We start from the raw sequence: 26,258 nt of genomic DNA on the forward strand, positions 1-26,258 counted from the left end.
TCGAGGCAAAATAGAAAAGGTGTCTAAAGTAATCTACACAGAGGATACACATAGGTCTGTGGTAGATAATGAGCAATGGGAAGACATAATGCAAATGCGCAAAGAAATCTTTGGCATTAAGGAGGATGATTATATAAGGGATCAGCTTTCTCATTCCATATCACACACATTGGGTGGGAAGCATGAATCAAACCATTGCAAAGAATCACATCAAGAAAATTTGCAAACGGGTTTAGAATTAGATGCAACAGTTCTTTCCCATGCAATTGCTTTAGACACAAGGTCACAGTTAGAGGTTAAAGAGCAAAAAAGTCTAGAGGTTGGCAAGAACTTGATTTTAAAGAAACGACCCACTGATTTAAAAGATGATAGCAGCTGTGTAGGAAAGTCAAAATCCACCTTTCTCAACCCCTTAGCTACAGAATTTCATCCTAAACTTTGGGGAAGAGATAGGGAACAGTTGCCTTCTTCTACAATCAGTGTGGCTGAACATAACATCGAGACTGTTACTGTGACTGACAAAAATAAAAATCATCTAATGTCAGTCACAAAAACAGTAGGGCAAAATAGGGAACAATCAGCTTTTGAATCAGTAATTGAACCTGAAGTGTTGAAGGGAACACAATCTAACTATCATACAATCCCGGAGACTACTGAAGGAGAGATTGCTGATTTGAGGCTTGACAATTGTTTAAAGAGAAGAGTGGAAGATAGAACAAATCAAACTTCCATTTCTGAAGCCCTTAATGAAAGCCAACATGGAATTTGCAATAGTGACAATGACTTACAAGCTCTCAATGAGAGTATGCTCTTTAAGCCTGCTTTCTGTAATCCTGATTCTAAATTGAACTTGCCTAATGGTGCTATAGGAAGTTTGGGTTTAGAGACAAAAGACCATACGCAACAAAGAATCAATGACAAGTGTACACAAAATACTGAGGATTCTTTATTACCCTTAGTGCCAGTGAAGTCCAATGACAGTGGAGAACCCTTAGTTACTTTAGAAATCGGGGGAGTACACTATGAGGGATTACTGGACGCGGGGGCAACTTGAAGGATGTCAATTTCAAGGCAGTTTAAGAGTAAGAGGAGCTTCTGGGGTAGCACAACAAGTCCCAAAGCTAAAAGTTAAAATGTTAAAATTTGGATCTCTGACTCTTGAACACACCTTCCTATTGATGCCATCATGTCCTTCAAACCTCGTGGGAAGAGATCTTCTATGCAAATTGGCTGCAACCATCCAATGTCAACCAGATGGACAAATTTATTTAAGAGATCTCTGAAACACCATCCCATTTTATTTTTAGACACATGTAGTGAGGAACCATCATACCAAAGCTAGAAAAAACTATATCACCCCAATTCTGTATACTACACCTATTATTCCATCTCTCCCTATGTCTTGCTCCTCCTAAACATATTTCTTCCTTCTCAGGGCTACCTCAGTACTTTTCCAAGCTCTATTCCTAGACTAGTGGAACTCTGTTGTCAAGCTCAACCCTCTAGTAAAACAATTCAGCTTTAAACCTTCTTCTGTTTTCTAAATCTCTTCTCCCTTGTCTTTTCACCACTCATATTTTTTGCCAAATCCCAACCTTGAATGACATTGAGGCAATACATGCTGCTTCAGTGCCTACTCATATGCTGCTTCAGAGGAATTGGAGGAATTCATGCACCCAAGCCAAACACGTTCACTACAAATTGATGCAATCTAAGAGGTAATTGGGTCTACTGTTTCACTCCTTCCTAATACCTAATTCCCATTTTCTTTTTTTATTTTTTAAACCCTTACCTTCCCTCTTGGAGTCAGTACTGTGTATTGGCTCCAAGGCAGAAGAGTGGTAAGGGTAGGCAATGGGAGTCAAGTGACTTGCCCAGGGTCACACAGCTGGAAAGTGTCTGAAGTCAGATTTTGAACGTAGGACCTCCCATCTCTAGGCCTGGCTCCCAATCCACTGAACTACCCAGCTGCCCCACTAATTCCTATTTTCTACCTTATTCTCCTACCCTCTCTCTTCAGAGCTAAGGACTTTAATTCAGTTTTAAATGAGAAAATAAAATTTCTTATTTTCTTCTCTACAATTCAAAAAACCCTTGATAACAGTCCCTTACTCTTTCCTCTCTGATAAAGTGCCTGTTCTCACCAAAGTCAATCTTTCTACCTGTAACCTTATCTCATCCTCTCCTGTCTTCAAAATATTGCCCCACAATTATTCTCCTCTCTTATTTTTTAATCTATCCCTGCCTACCAACTTCTTCTCTGTTGTCTATAAACATATCCAAGTTTTTCCCACCCTATATCTCTCTTCCCTATTATATTACCCAAACTCCTTCAAAAAAAAGGAAAGAAAAAGGGTTTCTATACATACTGCCTCAACTTAATTTCTTCTTGGCAGTATACCCACACTTAAGGAACATTAAATGGAAGTTAAATCAGCAAATATTGAAAGTGATATACCTAGAGGGTAGGAGGACAACCAAGAGAAACCAAAATCTGTGTTCCAGTCAGTTCCAGCTGCCATAGAAGAGGTGTTTCTTATAATTACACTATTTCTAGGAGAAAATTTCTACTGACAAGATCATCCTGAAAGTAAAGGGAATAAAAGGAAATACCTCATTGACCAGAAGAACTGGACTTTGTGAGGTTCTGAGACAGTATAAATCCAACTCTATGAATAATCTAACATGGATGTGGTATTGTGTGATCTCATGCTAATTGCCCTCCAATCAATCTTGATTTGAGAGTCCAAGCAACTAGGTTTTAGCCCTATGGTTAAAGGAGTGCCTATTGGCTCTTCGAGGCAGAACAATTATTTAAACATCAGTACTAAAAGCAGTAGTTCCTTAACAAATCAGACCAGAGCAATCATTGCCTCTATAACTATGGCCTAAAACAATTTTTTTAAATGAAAGAGGACTACTTTACCTGATTTGCTGATAAATATTTCATTAAGAGCTGTATTGAACTTCTTTCTTTTAAATAGCACAAGAAAATCTGGCTTGATTGGCAAGAGCTGCCAGCAGTGTAGGCTAATGAATTAAATGCCTCCTTGCATTTTAGGCTACCATAACCATCACCTGAGCATTGCCATCAATGACATTTTAATTAGACTGGTAAGAGTTTTTAGAGGGCCAAAGACCACTTGAAGTTCAGGTGACGCTAACAGTTCCAATATTGAAGAAGACATTGTAGCCATTTTGTGTGATTTTACATGGCAAGAACAGGATAGTCACAGTTACTGACATGACTATACCTTTCAAGAAACAATATCCTATGGGACAGCTAGGTGGCTCTGTGGATTGTAAGCCAGACCTAGAGATGGGAGGCCCTGGGTTTAAATCAGGACTCAGTCACTTCCTAGCTATATGACCCTGGACAAGTCACTTAAACTCTCATTGCTTAGCCCTTACTGCTCTTCTATAGTGGAACCAATACATAGTATTAATTCTAAGATGGAAGGTAAGGTTTTAAAAGAAAAAAAGAATGAAAGAAAGAAACGATATTCTACATTTGACTGTCAGAGTTGGCAGAAGCTCAAAATATCAAATAATTGTCAGGCATCTAGTATAAAAGGGGTACAAACTAGACATTGATTGTGAGAGCTTATGGAGTGCAGACCCCTGGCAATAAATCTATATTATCAAAGTTAAAATTCAAACTTTTAGGTCAAGATATTACCAGCTTGTGAGAAAACTCATAAACACACAGTGCAGGACATTATTAGACAGAGCAAAGACATCTATATTAAACATCAAAATATATATTAAGTTAAAATATAATAGGTATGATGGGTTAGTGTTTTTTTATTTTCAGTATTTATTAAGATATGCTTCTGAGCTTTTTAAGTTTAAATCATTTATTTTATGGTGGAGAAAACAAATAGTTGTTTTATGCTAGATATTGATTTTGTACATTGAGTATATTTCTGGAAATGGACCCCGTTAGTCCCTTTTGGGGACATCCTAGACAAAAGCCATTTCCTTTTCCTATGGATCCCTTAGGCAATAAGAGGATACATAAGTGACTCATTAAGTTACACAGCTAGGAAGTGTCTGAGGCTGGATTTAAATTCAGACCTTCTTAACTCCAAGCCCAGCACTCCATGTACTAACCATTTAGCTGCCTCCTAGACATTTAGAGGTTAAATGATTTGCCCAACGCCACACAAATAGGGAGTGTCTGAGACTGGATTTGGACGAGGTCTGACTCCATACCCATTGCTCTTAACCACTGAGCCACAGTACCCTTGAAATATTAAAAGAATGTAAAAGAAGCCTTAAGAATTTTTTTTTAACCCTTAACTTCGGTGTATTGTCTCATAGGTGGAAGAGTGGTAAGGGTGGGCAATGGGGATCAAGTGACTTGCCCAGGGGTCACACAGCTGGGAAGCCTTAAGAATTTTAAGGTGGACAAAAATCATAAAGGATGATGATGATTTTTACCATGATATTTTTTGAAAATTTTCAATATGAAATCGCTTTTAAAATGAGAGGAAGATAATATTTTACATTATTACTTCTGAAGCTTTATATAAGAATTTATCTCCCTTTTGCTATTCATGCTTTACCTTTATATTAATCTGATTTCTACATTATTGAATTCTTATAGTTTAACATCAAACACTTTAATAAGTTGTCAGACTAAGGGAAACATAATATTGTGACTATTTGCTTGGCATATTTTTAGATTTTTTTTCTCCCAACATGTTTCTTCATGTACAGAAGATTAATGTCTTCTTTGGTAAAGGGAATACCCTCCCAGACTAAATCATAGATCATAAAGGTAGAACCATAAGGGATCCTACAGTACAAGTCCAAACTCCATTTTACTGGGAGCAAAGAAATGACTTTCACAGAGCAACACAATTAGTAAGGTTCTAAGGCAGGATTTGATCCCAGCTCCCATGACTCCAAACCCAGTGCTTTATTCAAGGGTGTTGAACTCAAAATAGAATTCTAATTTTATTCATACACTAATTCATACATAAAGGTCCCTACAGGCCACATATAGACTTAAAGTGTAATATCTATGTTTTATTATATTTTTATTTACATATTCCAATTACATTTTAATCTGGTTGGGGTCAGATTTGGGAGTATGAGGGCACATGCAGCCCTTTTGACACTCCTGACTACATCATGCTGCCTCATATAGCAGTAATCAAATTGTTGGAGAAAATTACTGAGGAATTTGTGATTCGAAGAGATATGAACTAAACATAGAGAGGTCATAGATGATTGATCAATCTAACTTCTGGACAAGAAGGTGACATCAAAAGAAAAATAGCCCAGTTCCCACATATGTTCTCCAGAAAAAAAATTTTAAATCAGCAGTCCAAATATTGAACTAGAAATTCAAAAAGCAACTATACTAAATACCTTCATCCAGCCCAGACCTGCTCAACAGGAAACCTAGAAGATGCAGGTACTAAGGAGATAGTTTTGCCAGAAGAGCCAGGGTGACCATGACCCTTGGAGACCTGAACCAGAAACTCTCCAAAGATGTGAGAAATCTACAGGGACACTGTGTATTGTAGAACAGGAAGCCCAGAGTGCTCCAATAAGGAGGCTCAAGGTAAATTAGATACCCACAGCACTCTAACTATAGACACAGAGATAGCAGGGCTCAAAGTTGTGCTGGATAATGTTTAAGGATTTGCTCTCTAAAAACAAGTGGCACATTTTTATGTTTAATCTGCATTATCTATATTTTTCCATCACTTTATTAAATCTAGATGATAAAATAATAAACCAGGTTCTGATTTATAATCTTTGCCAGTCTCTAAGATATATACTTGTGTGGAAATTTTAATATTTGACTCTAATGAACTGATACAAACTGGCTCCAACATTTTTTGGGATTGCCCTATATTAATATGAAAAATGATAAAGGCTGGTATAAATATATAAATTAGTAATTTAATTAAAGCCATGCTGATAGATAAAGTTATTAGACCATGCGCTTGTAAGCATTCAAAACTTGCCGCCTAACCATAATTGTCTCCTGTCTCCTTCCAAGTCTGCTGGCCAAGAGCGCACTCCCTCCTAACCCAGGAGATTATAAACTCTTCCCTGCGTCGGGACGTAGGTGTCCCCATGCCCAAAGAACCGGAACCGGAAACCCGTTGGACCACGGGAAATGTAGTTTGATACATTTCCCAAATTTCACTTTTACAATTCCCCGTGAGGTCCGGCAAAAAAAAAGGTTAGTCCTTTTTTCTTCGCTGGACCTGTAAAAATAGACAACTTCTAAAATTTTCAGGAATTTGGGGATAAAAGAAATAGACGAACAAATGGTTGAAATTAGCCACATTGACAAAAACCAATTTGGGGGCAGTCCCCTATTGGTATAACAGTGTACAATTAAAACAATATACACAATTCAATTTCAACTCCCCATAGTTCAATCAACTGCACCCCAAAGTTCAAAATTTTGTCTTCATGGTACAGTGAAGGCTTTTCAGACATCTTCATAGTGTCTTCACCAAACAAGTTCGTCATCTGGATTCTGGGGAGATGGTAGGATCCTTATCCAGAAATTATTCTCAAAAGAATTTAAACTTTACACCTATCAGTTAAAACTATAAGGTTTTCAATCACCCTCATCACTCTAGCATCAAATGTAGGAAGAGGAGCAGAAATATTAGCGTGGTCCAGTCAGTAAGCCACAGGGCAGTAAGACAACTGAAATGCTACAGCAAGAGAAATGAGAATGTCCTTAAAGTAACAATTAGGCACAATGGGTTACAAAAATTTGCAGCATTTTGATCTGAGCTTTTTTAAAGCCTTGAAGAATGTAGTGCTCTATACTCAGATGACACAGAGAACTTAGTAAATCTTTCAGTGCTCATATAGACCATAGTGGAAATGAAATCCAACAACAAAAGGACTCCAGATAATACATATCATATTCAAATGAGGGCTCACTATCCTATCAAAGAATGATAAGCCTGACCCTAATAGAAAAAACAATTTAAGAATTAAGACTGGAAATAAGAGTAAATAAAAGAAGGTACCAATTTTTTAAAATTATGAATATTGGGATATCCAAGACAAAAAGACAAAAGAGCAATTAGAAACTAAAAAGGACTAGAGCAATTAGAATCAGATCCTAAAATAAAAATATAATTTGGCCTCAAGGAATATTAGAATAATTGAAGTAAGAGATAAAAATGCATGTTATAAATTAAATGAAAACTTTAGAGGAAACAGAAATAAAATGAGAGTTCTAGAGGAAAGTATTTGTAGAGAATAAACAATTTAGTTGTGGGAAGGGAAAAGACCTGGCATAAGTAAAAGAAAAGTGGAATGGACCAAGAAATTCTACAATAAAATTAAAAGATTGAAAAAATCAGAAAATGTAAATCTCCTATCAAAAACAACTGACATGGAAAACAGTTCAAGAAGAGACTATATATGCATATATGTATATATATATTTATATAAGAATCATTGCAGTGCCAGAAAACTATCATACACACACACACACACACACACACACACACACACACACACACACCAAACCAGAAAGTCTAGATACTATATTTAAAGAAATAGTGAAATGAGGACTATCTAAATCAATTAGAATTAGAGTGTAAAATTAAATCTACCAGGTATATTCTGAAAGAGACCCCACAGAGTCAAGATGGCAGCTTAGACACAACAAAAGCCCAGACCTCTAAAACTCTTTCACACCAATCAAAAAAAAAGTGGTTCAAGGGGACAGAAAGCCAAATCTAACAATAGGATAGAGCTAAGGACCCTCCTTAGTTGGATTCAACTTAAAAGATAGGCCAAAAAAAAGCCTTAATTCTTGAACTCTCAGGTTCAAGAAAAAGGAAGAAGGAAGGTACCAGGACCCCTCCCCCACCTACAGTGCTGAGTCTCCAGTGGTGGCTAGAATCTCTGGGCAGGCAAGGGCTCTAGTCTGGAGGGAGTGCCTTGCTGGCACAGCTGTGCCAGACTCATAGCATTGAACACAGGTGGCAGGGAGACTACTGGAGGAGAAGCACAGAGAGGGTAGCCTAGACACAGCCAATATACTCCATCTTGCACCCCCCTTTTCTCGAGGTTTTGGCCTTAGGGCACATCTATCTCTGCAGATCAACTCAACCCTGATGTAATTTTATCAATAGGGCAGATAAGAAGCCTTCAGAGGTCAGGGAAGCTCAAGCTCCAACACCCCTTCCCTGTAGACTGAGCTGAGAATAGCTGTAAGAATCCAGCTGACTCTGATACCAAGGCAAAGGCCATAACAACTACAGAATACCTTGCTAACAGGGCCAGAAGCACAGAAGCTCCCTTCACCTACACCTGCAGCTTCTGTTGCCAGCTGGGGAAGATCTGACCTCAAGACTCATCAATACCATCAACCTAATCTAGTCAATCAGCAGAGCAGTGAAGAAGCCCCTTCAGGATAGAGTGGCCCAAACCCACAGATTCAGCAAATAATCAGAGGAGCAAGATTATGGTCAATGACAAGGAGAAAAGAAGGAAAAAATATGAGTAAACAACAGAAAAAAATTATAATCAACAACTTCTATCCAGGTAATGAACAAATAGCAAATGGAACAGAGGAGAACCAAGGAACACCAAGAAAAAACACAGAACTCCAGCGAATTGGACATAGGCTTTGGAAAAACTCAAAATACAATTCAAAAAACAATTAAGACAGGCTGAAGACAATTGGGAAAATAACTTAAAAAGCAAAATAAGTCATCTGGAAACAGAAAATAGTGTCTTGGAAGCCAAAATTAACCAGCTTGAAAATGAGGCAAAGATGAAAGATGACCTACAAAGAAAATCAGACTAGAAGGAGAAGGTTGACCAAAAGGCCAGGGATGAAATTCTTTAAAAGTTTTTAAAAATTAGAATCTAACAACTAGAAGCAAATGACTTCATAGGGCAGCAAGAATCTATAAAACAAAATCAAAAGAATGAAAAAATTGAGGAAAATATGAAACACCTCATTGAAAAATTGACAGAACTTGAAAACAGATCGAGGAGAGATCAGTAAGAATTACTGGACTACTGGAAGATCATGACAAAAGGAAACTCCTGGATGTCATCCTACAGGAAATTATCCAAGAAAACTACCTCAACATTCTAGAACAAGAGGGAAAAGTGGAGACTGAAAGAATCCACAGATCACCTCCTATGTTTAATTCCCAATCGACAATGCCCAGGAATGTTATAGCCAAATTCAAGAACTACCAGACCAAGGAAAAAATATTACAAGCTGCTAAGAAGAAGTCATTCAGATACCATGGAAACACAGTTAGGATAATACAAGATCTGGCTGCATCTACACTGAAGGATCAGAAAGCATGGAATATGATATACCAGACAGCAAGGGAACTGGGTCTACAACCAAGAATCAACTACCCAGCAAAACTGACTATATTTTTGCGGAGGAAAGTATGGCCATTTAATAAAATAGAAGACTTTCAAGCATTCATAAAGAAAAGACCAAACTTAAACAGAAAATTTGATGTCCAAACACAGAACTCAAGAGAATCACCAAAAGGTAATTAAGAGGGACAGCTGGGTAGCTCAGTGGATTGAGAGCCAGGCCTAGAGACAGGAGGTCCTAGGTTCAAATCCGGCCTCGGACACTTCCCAGCTGTGTGACCCTGGGCAAGTCACTTGACCCCCATTGCCTACCCTTACCAATCTTCCACCTATAAGTCAATACACAGAAGTTAAGGGTTTAAAATTAAAAAAAGAAAGAAAGAAAGAAAGAAAAGGTAATTAAGAAAGGGGGAAAAGAACAAAAAACAAAAAAAAATTTAAGGGATCCAATAAGTTCAAATGATTTGTATTCTAATAAGAAAAGATGATATTGGTAATTCTTAAAAATTGTTATTATCATCAGGGTAGCTAGAAGAAGTATACTTAGAGGGAACAGTGACAAACTATATAGGATGAAATGTTAAGATATATATATATGTGTGTGTGTGTATATATGTATGTATGCATAAATATATATAAAACTAGAGGTAAAAAGAGGTTAATACTAAGAAAAATAGGAAAAGAAACAAAATGAGGTAAATTTGTATTTTATAAAGAAGCACATGGCAGGAGCAGGAGAGAACACCAATACACTGGAAGGGTAAGGTGGCTGTAGACAGGAAATAATTAATTTCTTATGTGCATTGAAATTGACTCAAAGAGAGAAGATCAACCAGATCCATTAGGGCAAAAAATTGATTCATGCCCTTTAGAGAAGTAGAAGAGTAACAAACGGACTGGTGGGAAGGGAAGCAATACAAGGGAGGGAGAGTGTGAGGGATAGTTTAAAAAGACCCTAAAGAAAATAAGAGGGGAATAAGAAGAGAGGGGGAAGAAAGGGAAGTAAAATAAGGGTGGGAATTAGGGAGACTGATTAAAAACAAAACACTGGTATAGAAGGAAAGTATATAGTGAAAGAAAAGAGGCAGGACTAGGAGAGGAAATCAAAATGTTGGGGAATACACATGTGGTAATCATAACTCTGAATGTGAATGGGATGAACTCACCCATAAAATGGAAGCAAATATCAGAGTGGAGTAGAAACTAAAATCCTATCATATGTTGTTCAATAAGAAACACACATGAAGCAGAGAGACACCCACAGGGTTAAGGTAAAAGACTGGAGCAAAACCTATTGGCCATCAACTAAGAAATAGAAGGCAGGAGTTGCATTCATGATAGCTGACAAAACGAAAGTAAAAATAGATCCGATTAAAAGAGATAGGGCAGGTAATTACATCCTGATAAAAGGCAGTATAGACAATGAGGAAATATCAGTACTTGTCATGTATGCACCAAATGGTATAGCATCCAGATTTCTAAAGGAAAAACTAGTGGAGCTCAAGGATAAAATAGATAGTAAAACTATACTAGTGGGAGACCTGAACCATTCTCTATCAGATCTAGATAAATCAAACCAAAAAATAAATAAGAGGTAAGAGATGTGAATGAAATCTTAGAAAAATTAAAGTTAATAGATATGTGGAGAAAAATAATAAATAGGGACAAAAAAGAATACACCTTCTTTTCAGCAGCACATGGTACGTTCACAAAGACTGGCCATGTACTAAGACATAAAGACATAGCAAACAAGTGCAAAAGAGCAGTAATAATAAATGCAACCTTTTCAGATCATAATGCAATAAAAATAATAATTAGTAATGGTACATGGAGAGGCAAATAAAAAATTAATTGGAAATTAAATAATATGATTCTCCAAAATTGGTTGGTTAAAGAACAAATCATAGAAACAATGAATAATTTCATTGAAGAAAATGACAATGATGAGACATCCTATCAAAATCTATGAGATGCAGCCAAAGCAGTACTCAGGGAGAAATTTACATCCTTGAGTGTATATATTAACAAATTAGGGAGGGCATAGGTCACTGAATTGGGTATGCAAATTAAAAAACTAGAAAGTGAACAAATTAAAAATCCGCAGATGAAAACTAAATTAGAAATCCTAAAAATTAAAGGAGAAATTAATAAAATCAAGAGTAAAAGAACTATTGAATTAATAAATAAGAATAGAAGCTGGTACTTTGAAAGAAACAATGAGGCGTTTCATATTTTCTTCAATTGTTTCATTCTTTTGATTTTGTTTTATAGATTCTTGCTGCCTTGTGAAGTCATTTCCCAATCTAAGAAAAAAAAAAAAAGAAAACCAAATTAGCAGTATTGAAGATGAAAAGGGAGATCTCACCTCTAATAAAGAGGAAATTAAAGCAATCACTAAAAACTATTTTACCCGATTATGTGGCAATAAATATGGCAATCTAGGTGATATGGATGAATACTTATAAAAATGTAGATTGTCCAGATTAACAGAAGAAGAAATAGAATACTTAAATAACTCCATATCAGAAAAAGAAATTGAACAAGCTATCAAAGAACTCAATAAGAAAAAATCCCCAGGACCAGATAGATTCACAAGTGAAATCTATCAAACATTCAAAAAACAACTTATCCCAATACTATACAAACTATTTGACACAATAAGCAAAGAAGGAGTTCTATCAAATTTCTATTATGACACAAATATGGTACCGATTCCAAAGCCAGGTAGAGAGAGTAACAAAACTACAGACTAATCTCCCTAATGAACATAGATGCAAAAATATTAAATAGAATGATAGCAAAATGACTCAAGCAAGTGATCACAAGGGATATTAACTATGATCAGGTGGGATTTAGACCAGGATTGCAAGGATGGTTCAATATTAGGAAAACCATTCACATAATTTACCATATCAGCAAGCAACCAACAAAAATCACATGATTATCTAATAGATGCTGAAAAAGCCTTTGACAAAACTGACTCATTACTATTGAAAACATTAGAAATCCTAGGAGGTATTTCCTAAAAATAACAAACAGTATATATCTAAAGCCATCAGCAAGCATCATATGCAATGAGGATAAATTAAAAGCTTTCCCAGTAAGATCAGGAGTGAAACAAGGATGCCCATTATCACCTCTATTATTTAACATTGCACTAAAAACACTAGCAGTAGCAATTAGAGAAGAAAAAAATTTGAAGGTATTAAAATAGGTAATGAGGAGACTAAGCTATCTCTCTTTGTAGATGATATGATGGTCTACTTAAAAGAATCCTAGAGAATCAACTAAAAAGCTAGTGGAAATAATCAACAACTTTAGCAAAGTTGCAGGATACAAAATAAATGCACATAAATCATCAGCATTTCTATATATTTCCAATACATCACAGCAGCAAGAGGTAGAAAGAGAAACACCATTTAAAATCACCCTAGACAATGTAAAATATTTAGGAATCTATCTGCCAAGACAAACACAGGAACTATATGAACACAACCACAAAACACTTTCCACACAATTAAAACTAGATCTAAATAATTGGAAAAACATTAATTGCTCATGGGTAGGATGAGGTAACATAATAAAAATGAAAATCCTACCCAAACTAATTTATTTATTTAGTGCCATACCCATCAAACTACCAAGAAACTTTTTTACTGAATTAGAAAAAAACAATAACAAAGTTCATTTGGAAGAACAAAAGATCAAGAATATCAAGGGAAATGATGAAAAAAAAATGTGAAGGAAAGTGGCCTAGCAGTACCAGATATTAAACTGTACTATAAAGCAGTAGTCATCAAAACAATATGGTACTGGCTAAGACAGAGAAGGGAGGATCAGTGGAATAGACTTGGTGTAAGTGACCTCAGCAAGACAGTGTATGATAAACCCAAAGATCCTAGCTTTTGGGACAAAAATCCACTATTTTACAAAAACCCCTGGGAAAATTAGAAAACAATATGGGAGAGATTAGGTTGAGATCAATATCTCACACCCTACACCAAGGTAAATTCAGAAACGGTGAATCACTTGAATATAAAAAAAGGAAACTATAAGTAAATGAAATAAACACAGAATAGTATACTTGCCAGATCTTTGGGAAAGGAAAGATTTTAAGACCAAGCAAGAGTTAGAAAAAATTACAAAATGTAAAATAAATAATTCTGATTACTTTAAATTAAAAACATTTATATAAACACAACCAATGCAATCAAAATTAGAAGAGAAGCAACAAATTGGCAGAAAATCTTTATAACAAAAACCTCTGACAAAAGTCTAATTATTTAAATTTATAAGGAGCAAAATCAATTGTACAAAAAAATCAAGTCATTCCCAATCAATAAATGGGCAAGGGACATGAATAGGCAATTTTCAGATAAAGAAATCAAAACTATTAATAAACACAAGAAAAAGTGTTCTAAATCTCTTGTAATCAGAGAAATGCAAACCAAAACAACTCTGAGGTACCACTTCACATCCAGCAGATTGGCTAACCTGACAGCAAAAGAAAGTAATAAATGTTGAAGGGGCTATGGCAAAATTGGGACATTACTACATTGCTAATGGAGTTGTGAATTGATCTAACCATTCTGGATGGCAATTTAGAACTATGCCCAAAGGGTGCTAAAAGACTGCCTGCCCTTTGATCCAGCCATACCACTGCTGGGTTTATACCCCAAAAGAGATCATAGGGAAAAAGGCTTGTACAAAAATATTTATAGCCTCACTCTGTGATAGCAAAAAATTGGAAAATGAGGGTATGCCCTTCTATTGGGGAATGGCTGAAGAAATTGTGGCATCTCTTGGTAATGGAATACTATTGTGCTCAAAGGAATAATGAACTGGAGGAATTCTATGCAAACTGGAATGACCTCCAAGAACTGATGCAGAGTGAAAGGAGCAGAACCAGGAGAACATTATACTCAGAGAGTGATACACTGTGGTACAATAAAATGTAATAGACTTCTCCACTAGCAGCAATTCAATGATCCAGGACAATTCTGAGGGACTTATGAGAAAGAATGCTAACCACATTCAGAGGAAGAACTATAGGAATAGAAACACAGAAGAAAAACAACTGCTTGATCACATGGGTTGATAGGGATAGGATTGAGGATATAGACTCTAAATGATCACCCTAGTGCAAATATCAATAATATGGAAATAGGTCTTGATCAAAGGCACATATAAAAACCAGTGGATTGTGCATTGACTTTGGAAGGGGGTGAAGGGAGGGGAGGGAAAGAACATGAATCTTGGAACCATAGAAAAATATTCTAAAAAATATAAAAATGAAAAAAATAAAAATGAAAGAAACCCCATAATATAAACTCCAAGGCACACCATAGCCAAAATCCAGAGCTTCTAGGTCAAAGAAAATGTACTGTAAGCATCTAGAAAGAAAAATTTCAAGTATAAAAGAGCCATATTGAGAATCACAAAGACTTGGCAGCTACCACAATAAAGAAGAGGAAAGCTTGGGATGCAGTATTTCAAAAGATAACCAGCAAAAGTGAATATAATCTTAATGTGGAAAAAAAATGGGCTTTTAAAGAAATAGAAGACTTCAGAGCATTCCTGAGGCAAAGATAAGAATATATTAGAAACTTTGAAATGAAAACACAGGAATCAAGATATACATGGAAAGGTAAATACATATGAGTAATTAGAAAGTACTATATGATGAAGTGTTTACATTTTAATTTGGGTAGAAGAAGAAACCAAGGACCCCCAAATAGCTAAAGTCCTTGTCAAGAATCATAGAGGAAGTTGAATAAAATAGAGAGCACAGGGGCAGCTGGGTAGCTCAGTGGAGTGAGAGCCAGGCCTAGAGACAGGAGGTCCTAGGTTCAAACCCGGCCTCAGCCACTTCCCAGCTGTGTGACCCTGGGCAAGTCACTTGACCCCCATTGCCCACCCTTACCAATCTTCCACCTATGAGACAATACACCGAAGTACAAGGGTTTAAAAAAAAAATAGAGAGCACAGAACTGATTTTGTTCCATTTCTAATATACAAGGAGGAAACAAAAGGAAAAGAAAAGGGAATACTTTAGGAAAGAAATGAGGAAGAGGGGTGATGGAACCTTACTATCTTACACAATTGGAGTATATAAAGAGACTACAAACAAGGAGGAAACAGTTAAGCAGCAGATCTTAGGAACCTCACTTTCATCTAAACTGGTCAAAAAAAGTTGAACACACAAGGAATTTGGTTTTAAATACAGTATATTAAATTTAACAAGGAAGCAGGAAAAGGGAGAAGGAATAAGAGGGTTAAGAAGGAGGGTGGATTCAGAGAGTTAATAATCATACAAAAAAGGAAAGAAAGAAAAAATATGGGAACTAGGTGAGTGGCAGAAAATCAAGGCAAGAGAGCAGAAATAGATTGCATTGATTATAGATCACTAGTGTTTACCACACTTCTTATTTGCTACCATCTTATTTGTAAAGAGTGAAAGGGGGAAGGTGGCAAAAAGAAGAAAATATGTTAAGATTAAAGATTCATAATCTTAGTCATGAATATGAATAGGATAAACACCTATAAAATGGAAGATGGTTGCAGAATGCTTTAGAAAACAGAATCTAATAATATGTTGTTTACAAGAAACATACTTGAAACTTAAAGATTCACACAGAGGTAAAATTAGGAGATGGAGTAAAATCTATTATGTTTCAGGTTAACTCAAAACAGCAGGGGGAGCAAACATGATCTCAGGCAAGACAATAGTAAAAATAGACATGATTAAAAGTTAAATAGAAAAATATAGTATGATAAGCACATGAAAAAGTGTCCTAAATCCCTCCTGATTAGAGAAATGCAAATTAAAACAAATCTGACATACCACCTTACACCTAGCCGACTGGCAAATATGGCAGCAAAGGAAAATGATAGGAGGGGATGTGGCAAAATTGGGACACTAATACACTGCTGTTGGAGTTGTGAATTGGTCCAACCATTCTGGAGGGCAATTTGGAGCTATGCCTAAAGGGTTTTAAAAGAATGCCTAAGGGGCAGCTGGGTAGCTCAGTGGATTGAGAGTCAGGCCTAGAGATAGGAGGTCCTAGGTTCAAATCTGACCTCAGACATTTCCCAGCTGTGTGACCCTGTCACTTAACCCCCATTGCCTAGCCCTTACCACTCTTCTGCCTTGGAATCAATACACAATATAGACTCCAAGACAGAAGGTAAGGGTTTTAATAAAAAAAAATAAATAAATAAGAATGCCTACCCTTTGACCCTGCTGATACCACTGCTGGGTTTGTATCCCAAAGAGATAATAAGGAAAAAGACTTGTACAAAAATATTTATAGCCATGCTCTTTGTGGTGGCAAAAAATTGGAAAATGAGGGGGTGTCCATTGATTGGGGAATGGATGAACAAATTGTGGTATCTGATGGTGATGGAATACTATTATACTGAAAGGAATAATGAACTGGAGGAATTCCATGTGAACTGGAAAGACTTCCAGGAATTGATGCAGAGTGAAAGGAGCAGAAACATTGTACACAGAGACTGATACATTATGGTACAATCGAATGTAATAGACTTCTCTACTAGCAGCAATGCAATGACTCAGGATAACCCAGAGGAACTTATGATAAAGAAGGCTAGCCACATCCAGAGAAAGAACTGAGGGAAACAGAAACACAAGAAAAACATATGATCAATCACGTAGTTCAATAACAATATGATTAGAATTTTTATGTTAAAAAAGTCACTCTACTGTAAATGTGAATAACATGGAAATAAGCTTTGAACAATGATACCTGTATAAGCCAGTGGAATTGTTTGTCAGCTCCTGGGGGTGGGGGTTGGGGGGTGGGAAGGGAAATCATGTAACCATGGAAAAATATTCTAAATTTTTTAAAAATAAAAAAAGAGAAAACTATACTATGTATAAGGGCATCATAAAAAAAAATGAACTGTCAATATTTTAAACGTATACCAAATGGCATAGCATCCAAATAGAGAAAAATTTGAAATGATTTACACAGAGAAATGGACAATAAAGCCATAATAATTGGAGATTTCTTTGTAAATAGACAAATCTAAAAAAAAGAGAAAAGCATTAAGGTATTGAATATATTTTTTTAAAATTAGTTATGATGACTGGTAATTATTGAACAGGAATAAAAGAGTATATTGATTTTTCAGGTATATTTAACAACTTTACAAATACTGATCATGTATTGGGATATAAAAAATTCAGGAATACAGGAAAACAAGACTTATTAAACCAAACTTTGCTGACCACCATGCAATAAAAATATTTATATTCAATAAGTGTCGGTTGAAAAGAAAACTAAGCTTAATTGGAGATGAATTCAAAATAATTTTTTTTGAAAATGATTTGAAAATTAATTGGGGACTAACAATCCTAATGATTTGGTGGGTTAGGTGGTAGTTGGGTGGCTCAGTGGATAGAGAGCCCAGAAATGGTAGGTCCTCTGCTCAAATCTGGCCTCAGGCACTCCCAAGCTATATGACCCTGGGAAAGTCATTTAACCATCACAACCTAGCCTTTCCCACTCTTTTGCTTTAGAACCAAAACATAGTATTGATTCTGAGAAAGAAGGTAGGGGTTTTAAAAATATATATATTTAGTATGTCAAAGAAAAAAATCATATAAATAATAGATGACTTCATTAAAGAAAAGTACAGTGAGACCAGATACCAAAACTTTTGGGATGAATTCATATTAATTCCTATGGGAAAATTTATATCTCTAAATATTTTCATCCATAAGTTATGAATCAAGAAAAACTAGAAAAATAACAAATCAAAAGCCCACCAAAGTTAATGACAAAATTAAAATTCTGAAAATCATAGATTAACAAAGTTAAAAGCAAGAAAAAAATTGAATCAATCAAGAAAACAAAGAGCTATTGAGGTTGGAGAGGACAATAAATAAACAAATAAACAAATATGGTCTTCAAATCTAAAGTAGGATAGAAAAAAACATAAAAAAAAACCATAAAGCAATATGTCTAGTGAATATATTAACACAAAATTTTAAAGGAGATATTAGCCAAAAAAAAGGATAAATGATTATGCACCATAATCAGGTCAGGTCTATATCAGGAAAGTGTTTGATTTATGATCCCTAATTGAGATATACAAGGTCTTCTGGGGGGGCAGACCAAGCAACCTTGAGCAAAGATCAGAATAAGGAAGTACCAGAAATGGTAAAGCATGGTTATAATTGGTAGTTATTATTATTATTATTATTATTCCTGTTGACTCCTTAGGAGCATAGGGCCACAACCATCTCACGCCAGCGGACTCTGTTCTGGGCAACTTCCCCCAGCTGGGCCCATGTCATTCCGACTGTTTTTGTTTCATTTTTGGCAGATCTTCGCCAGGTCTGTTTTGGTCTTCCGACTTTCCTCCTCCCTGAAGGGTTCCAGCTCAATGCTTGTCTGGCTACGTTGTCTTCCGGTTTTCGTAGCGTATGTCCTATCCATCTCCACTTACGTTTCTTTATGTCCTGACTAATGGGATACTGGATTGTTCTTTCCCAGAGACTAGCATTGGAGATCTTTTCAGGCCATCTGATGTTCAAGATGTAGCGTAGACATCTATTAACAAAGACCTGGAGTTTATTGGTGTTAGCGCTCTGTCACTCTCCAGCTTTCTGATCCATATAGGAGGACGGCCTTTACATTGGTATTAAAGATTCGGAGCTTAGTGATGAGGGACAGTGCTTTGGAGATCCAGACAGACCACAAGGTGTTAAATGCCTGTCTGGCTTTGTTGATTCGGTTTCTGATGTCCTCATCTGCCCTGCTGTCCTTACTGACTATGCTACCCAAATAGGCGAAGTGGTCCGGCTCCTTGATGTTTTCTCCCTGTAGTTGGATTGGCAGGTCCTGTTTGCTGTTGACTGTGATCACCTGGTCTTCTTCTTGTTGATCTTCAGACCTGTCTTCTCCGCTTCTTCAGAGAGATGTGCAAGTTTGGCTTGCACATCCTGCTGCTTGTGAGAAAGGAGACAGATGTCATCCGCGAAGTCAAGGTCCTCAAGCTGTTTGGTATGAGTCCATTGAATGCCCGTATTGTTGTCCTTGGTAATTCTTCACATGGTCCAATCTATGACCATCAAGAAGATAAGGGGCGAGAGCATGCAGCCTTGCTTCACTCTGGTCTTCACTGTGAAGGGAGGTGTCAGTTTCCCATTGTGGATGACCTGGCAGGTAAAGTCTTCGTATAACCACTGGATGATGTTGATGAGCTTCGGGGGAATCCTGTAGTGCTGCATCAATCTCCAGATGATGTTCCTGTCTACGCTGTCACATGCCTTCTCGAAATCCACGAAAGTCATGTAGAGGGGGGACTGCCATTCGATAGACTGTTCGATGATGATTCTTAGGGTGACAATGTGGTCGGTGCACGATCTGTGCTGGTGAAACCCTGCTTGTTCTATTCTCAGCTTCTTGTCCAAGGCCTCCTTCAGTCTTTCTAAGATTACTCTGGTCAGGATTTTGCTGGGAGCGGATAGAAACATGATTCCTCGCCAGTTGCTGCATTGGGATAGGTCACCTTTCTTGGGTAGCTTCACCAGGCAGCCTAGTTTCCAGTCTGTCGGGACTTGTTCCTGTTCCCAGATCTTCTGCAGGAGGGGTTGTAGCATCTCCGCTGACATTTCTGGGTCTGCCTTGAGTGCCTCAGGGGGGATGCCATCTGGACCTGCAGCCTTACCATTTTTCATGGTCTTGATGGCTTTGATGATCTCAACTTTGGCAGGTGGGCCCGTGTTCACCTGAAGCAGTTCGGTGGCTGGTGGTTTGTCCGGAACAGTTGGTGGAGGCAGTCAGTTCAGGATTTCTTCGAAATGCTCTGCCCATCAGGCTCTCTGCCCTGCATCGCTTGTTATTATCTTGCCAGTCTTGTCCTTCACTGGCTTGCTAGGGTTGTAATTCTTTCCCGATAGAGTTCTTGTTATTTCGTATAGCCTCTTCATGTTCCCCTGCCCAGCTGCTGTTTCTGCTTCTTCGGTCATATCGTGAATGAACCATCTCTTGTCATATCTTGTGCTCTTCCTGACTTGATGGTTAATTTCCCAGTACTGTGTTCGAAGTTCTTCTTTCTCCTGTTGATCTTGGCACTGGCTGATCTTCTGTGTCAAATCTCTTCTCTGTTGTATCTTGGCCCATGTCTCTTGTGTTAACCATTCCTTGCGCTTTCTCTCTCTCTTTCTCAGGACTTCTGCACAGGTGGTCTTCCAGGTCTGCTGGAGTTTGGTCCAGTGGTTTTCAACTGTCTCTCCCGTGAGTCCTGTCAAGGCCGCGAACCTGTTCTTGATTTCGCAATTGAATGCTTCTTTTTCCTCTCTGGTCTTTAGATCTTGCACGTTGAACTTATGGTGTAATCTGCCTGAAAGGTCATTGAATGGTTCTAAAAGTTGCCACCAGGAGTTGGTGGTCCGAGGCCACATCTGCACCATGTCTTGCTCTAACATCTAGAAGGCTTCTTCTCCACTTGCGGGAAACTGTGATGTGATCTATCTGATTTTCCGTCCTTCCATCAGGCGAAGTCCAGGTTGACTTATGAATTTTTTTGTGTGGGAATATAGTACCCCCAATAACAAGATTGTTGAAGGCGCAGAAATACATAAAGAGCTCTCCATTTTTGTTACAGGTGCCTACTCCATTCCTTCCCATGATGAATTCCTTTCCTGTGTTGTCTTCTCCTACCTTTGCATTCAAGTCTCCCATAACGATCTTCAGGTCTCTTCTTGGTGTGCCATCAACTAGTACCTGTAGGGAGCTGTAAAACTCTTCTTTTTCCTCTTCCTCTGCTGCATTGGTGGGTGCATAGCATTGTATGATGGTGATCTTCTTCCCCTTTGAGTTGAACCTTGCTGACATAAGCCTTGAAGAGATAGGTTCCCAACCTATCAGCACCTTTTTTGCTTCAGGTGTCATGAGCAGCGCTACTCCCTGGGTGTGGGAATGGTCCGGGTCTTCATGGCCAGAGTAAATGATGGTTTCGCCTGATATCAGACTGGTCTGGCCGCTTCCATTCCATCTGGTCTCACATAAACTGAGGACCCTGATGTCGTATCTTTTCATCTCATTTACTACCTGAGCGATTTTTCCGCTTTCTTATAAGGTTCTTACATTCCATGTCGCTATTCTGGTTTTTGCCTTGGTCGTCAGAAGATTTATTGGTGAGCTGGCTTCCCAGAGGCTTTCACCAGCACACGTCATGGACTCTGTTGGAGAGCAATCCGCCAGACTAGGCGATCGTTGGTTTTCCTGGTTTGGTGAGGTTGCGGTTTCTATAGCAAATGTGATTTTTTACGGGGTGGGGTTGCTAGCCCCACGCCCAACCCTCCTCCTTTTTCAGCCGGGCTTCGGACTGTCCTTGGCGGAGTTATAATTGGTAGTGCTCCATCTTTATCAGTTAAGTCTTCTTGAATTCTAGATCCAAAAAACTGCTGAAGAGTCCTTACCCTTACTAGGGTAGCCCTGGTTGGTTATTTCTGAGAGTTGATCCCCATGTGTCAGAAGCATGATAACAAAGCTGTAGTTCAGCAGGGACAAAATTCTTGCCCTGTGAAGGAGGAAGGGGAATATTTCTCAGAGAACAGTTGATAGGTAGTGTAAGGAATAAAATTTAGGTATTATAGATATATATTAAAATATGTGGCCGCCAGGAATCAACAATTTAGGTTGATTCCGTAATTAAATCAGACCCAAGTCAGCATCGGGTTGAAGAGTTTATTTACAATCGGTAGGTAAAAGTAGGAATAAAGAGAAAAGTAGAGGCTAGTCCAGCCTGGACTGAGAGAGAAGAAGGTTATAAAGCTTAATAATGAAGCTGTAAGCCACAGGGCCCAACAGCCAGATAGGCAGAGTTTAGAATTGGCCCAGCTAGGCAAAGGAAGTCAGCCTAACTTACCCACGTGACAATATAGAGCGTAATCTGTCTGTGGTCTCAGGAGATGCTTCTTCTTCCAGTTCGAGATGGCAACTGCCCCCACAGGAAGTTCACTAACTTACTTAAAGAGATAGTGTCTTTCATCCCTTCCTGTGGTCCACCTCTAATTCAAATGGACAAATGGCAGTTTCTACATTGATTTGGACTGCCCAAAGGGCAGTCCCTTATTCTTGATTTGTTACTTATTGTCACGTGTGGGTAACTCGTCTCCCCTCCCCACTAAGGGAGCTGAGAGTGACATCATTAGTACGCCTGGGTTGAGTAGATTTTTGACTATTAATGGGATCTCCTCTCCTGTAGTTCTTCCTCTGAATGTGGGTAGCATTCTTTTCCATAAGTCCCTCAGAATTGTTATGGATCATTGCATTGCTGCTAGTACAGAAGTCCATTAACATTCTATTTTACCACAGTGTATTGGTCTCTGTGTACAATGTTCTTCTGGCTCTGCTCCTTTCACTCTGCATCAATTCATAGAGGTCTTTCCAGTTCACATGGAATTCCTCCAGTTTTACTATTCCTTTCAGCACAATAATATTCCATAACCAGCATATACCACAATTTGTTCAGCCATTCCCCAATAGAAGGGCATACCCTCCTTTTCCAGTTTTTTTTTTGCTGCTACAAAAAACGCAGCTATAAATATTTTTGTACAAGTCTGTTTATCTATGATCTCTTTGGGGTACAAACCCAGCAATGGTATGGCTGGATCAAAGGGCAGGCAATCTTTTATAGCCCTTTGAGCATAGTTCCAAATTGCCATCCAGAATGGTTGGATCAGTTCACAACCCCACCAGCAATGCATTAATGTCCCAGTTTTGCCACATCCCCTCCAGCATTCATTACTCTCCCCTTCTTTCATTTTAGCCAATCTGCTAGGTGTGAGGTGATACCTCAGAGTTGTTTTGATTTGCATTTCTCTAATTATTAGAGATTTGGAACACTTTCTCACGTGCTTATTGATACTTTTGATTTCTTTACCTGAAAATTGCCTGTTCATGTCTCTTGCCCATTTATCAATTGGGGAATGGCTTGATTTTTTATACAATTGATTTAACTCCTTGTATATTTGTGTAATTAGACCCCTGTCAGAGTTTTTTGTTATAAAGATTTTTTCCCAATTTGTTGTTTCCCTTCTGATTTTGGTTGCATTGTTTTTGTTTGTACAAAAGCTTTTTAATTTAGTATAATCAAAATCATTTATTTTACATTTTGTAATTTTCTCTAACTCTTGCTTGGTTTTAAAATCTTTCCTTTCCCAGAGATCTGACAAGTATACTATTCTGTGTTCACTTAATTTACTTATAGCTTCCCTCTTTATATTCAGGTCATTCACCCATTCTGAATTTATCTTGGTGTGTAGGGTGTGAGATGTTGATCTAAACCTAATCTCTCCCATATTGTTTCACAATTTTCCCAGCAGTTTTTGTCAAATAGTGGATTTTTGTCCCAAAAGCTAGGATCTTTGGGTTTATCATACACTGTCTTGCTGATGTCATTTACCCCAAGTCTATTCCACTGATCCTCCCTTCTCTGTCTTAGCCAATACCATATTGTTTTGACGATTGTTGCTTTATAGTATAGTTTAATATCTGGTACTGCTAGGCCACCTTCCTTCCATTTTTTTTCATTATTAATCATTAATCAACATTAAAGTTGTTGATTATTTCTTTTTAGTTGATTCTCTAGGATTTTTTAAGTATACCATCATATCATCTGCAAAGAGTGATAGCTTAGTCTCCTCATTTTAATAACTTCGATTTCTTTTCCTTCTCTAATTACTACTGCTAGTGTTTCTAGTACAATGTTAAATAATAGAGGTGATAATGGGCATCCTTGTTTCACTCCTGATCTTACTGGGAAAACTTTATTTATTTATTCCCATTGCATATGATGCTTGTTGATGGTTTTAGATATATACTGTTTATTATTTTTAGGAAAGGTCCTTCTAATCCTATACTTTCCAGTGTTTTCAATAGAAATGGGTGCTGTATTTTGTCAAAGGCTTTTTCAGCATCTATTGAGATAATCATGTGATTTTTGTTTGTTGGGCTTTGGAGATTTAGATGAGAATTGAGGAAGAATTTTAATCTCAATCAGGTAAGGAAAAGGGAAACTTTCTGTGATTATTCTTTCTGATAATACAGTTTAGAGTTTCTGGCTCCAGAAGTTGGGGAGGGGAATAAGAAGTTGAATGCTTAGGGCCATTTCTAATCTGAGAGGCCTCAAGGACAGGTAAGAGATTCTTATAAACTCTTTCATGGACACAAAATTAATTGATCAATCTCTGTGGGAAGAGGCTAAAATTTGACCTAGTTTTTTGAGGAAATGGAGATAAGGTTATATAGGGAACTAGGATAATAACTTTACATGTTTGGTTTCATTTTTTTTTCTATTTTTTTTTAAACCCTTAACTTCTGTGTATTAGTTCCTTGGTGGAAGAGTGGTAAGGGTAGGCAATGGGGGTCAAGTGACTTGCCCAGGGTCACACAGCTGGGAAGTGTCTGAGGCCAGATTTGAACCTAGGACCTCCCTTTCTCTAGGCCTGGCTCTCAATCCACTGAACTACCCAGCTGCCCCCTGGTTTCATTTTTTTAAATGAGTTAATTGACAATAAACGGATTCTCTTCTTTTTGTAAACAGTAAATGATTCTTGGATAAATCCAGATTTAAATGTTCAATAGTGATTATAAATCTAGATTTGATTTGGTACTGAAACTAAATCATTCTGTGTCCTCATTTATAATGAAAAATGTTCTATTAGGATAACTGAGGTAAATCGGAACTCGATGTAAAAATACATTTGTTATTTGGCATTAAGGCAGAAAATAAATTATAACGCATGGATTCAGAAAAACCTCAGTTAAGATTCAGTCTGAGAAATGTATTAACTATGTGATTTCACTCTGTTTAAAGAGGAAAATTAAATAATAGCATCTCCCTCCCACAGTTGTTGTGAGGACCACATGATTATAAAGTGTGTAACACAGTACCTGGACAATAACAAGTGCTATTTAAATGTGAACTATTGTTGTTATTATTATTTCTTTAATGGAATGTAATTACTTCATACTGGACAACTTCATGTGGGATTTTAAATGTGATAGTAAAAAAAAATGCAAAGGGTGAAAAAAGGATGAAGATATTCTGTGTAAGGTAATTTGGAAATCAACTGATCTGAGGTTACCTGATTTTTAATAGGTTTTGTTTCATGTTTCAAATATTGTTTATGATGTTTCAAAATTTGGTAAATTATTATGTAATAGTCCTGTTAGAAAAGCATCTTGTTTTATAAACTGGATGTTAGATTACAAACTGAACTGTCAAAAGAAGGTGGAAAAAATATTTGAAAATATGTTATTTTAACAGCCTGTTGATGAAGTACTGAACCTTAAGGAAATAACTTCTAGATTTGCCTAAAGTTAAGAGGAATTATCAGCTAAAATTATTTAGCTATCACTTATTAAAATTATGAAATTGTTAATTAAGTTAGATGGGGTTACTACCATAATGTCAAAACCTGTCAAGTATTTATATGCATATATTTTTAAAAGATAAAACCGATCATTGATTACTGTGTAGGAAATAGTACAAAGCAAGAACTTATTGTGTTGTGGAATTCTTACTGAATTATTGGGATCTCCTCTTCTATCTCTTGCAAAAATAGAGGTGAAATTTAATATGTTTTACTATAGAGAACTTATTTCTCTGACTCACTTTGGATTACATTTGGAGTTAAAAGCAAATCCATTTTTATAACCCAAAGATAAAAAGTGTCTACTTACAATATGTACTGGTAACTACGTATTTATGTATAGGATTAAATCTTTGTAGTATCTCCTCCTAAGGGGCACATTATCAGGAGAGAAAAAAAATTTTTTTAAGAAACAATGTGAAGTGATTATATATGTCAAATAATAAGTTCTAGGAATTGGGTTTATATATGAAATTGCATTGATAATTGT

This window comes from Gracilinanus agilis, chromosome 2, assembly GCF_016433145.1.
Source record: "Gracilinanus agilis isolate LMUSP501 chromosome 2, AgileGrace, whole genome shotgun sequence".
NCBI lineage: Eukaryota > Metazoa > Chordata > Mammalia > Didelphimorphia > Didelphidae > Gracilinanus > Gracilinanus agilis.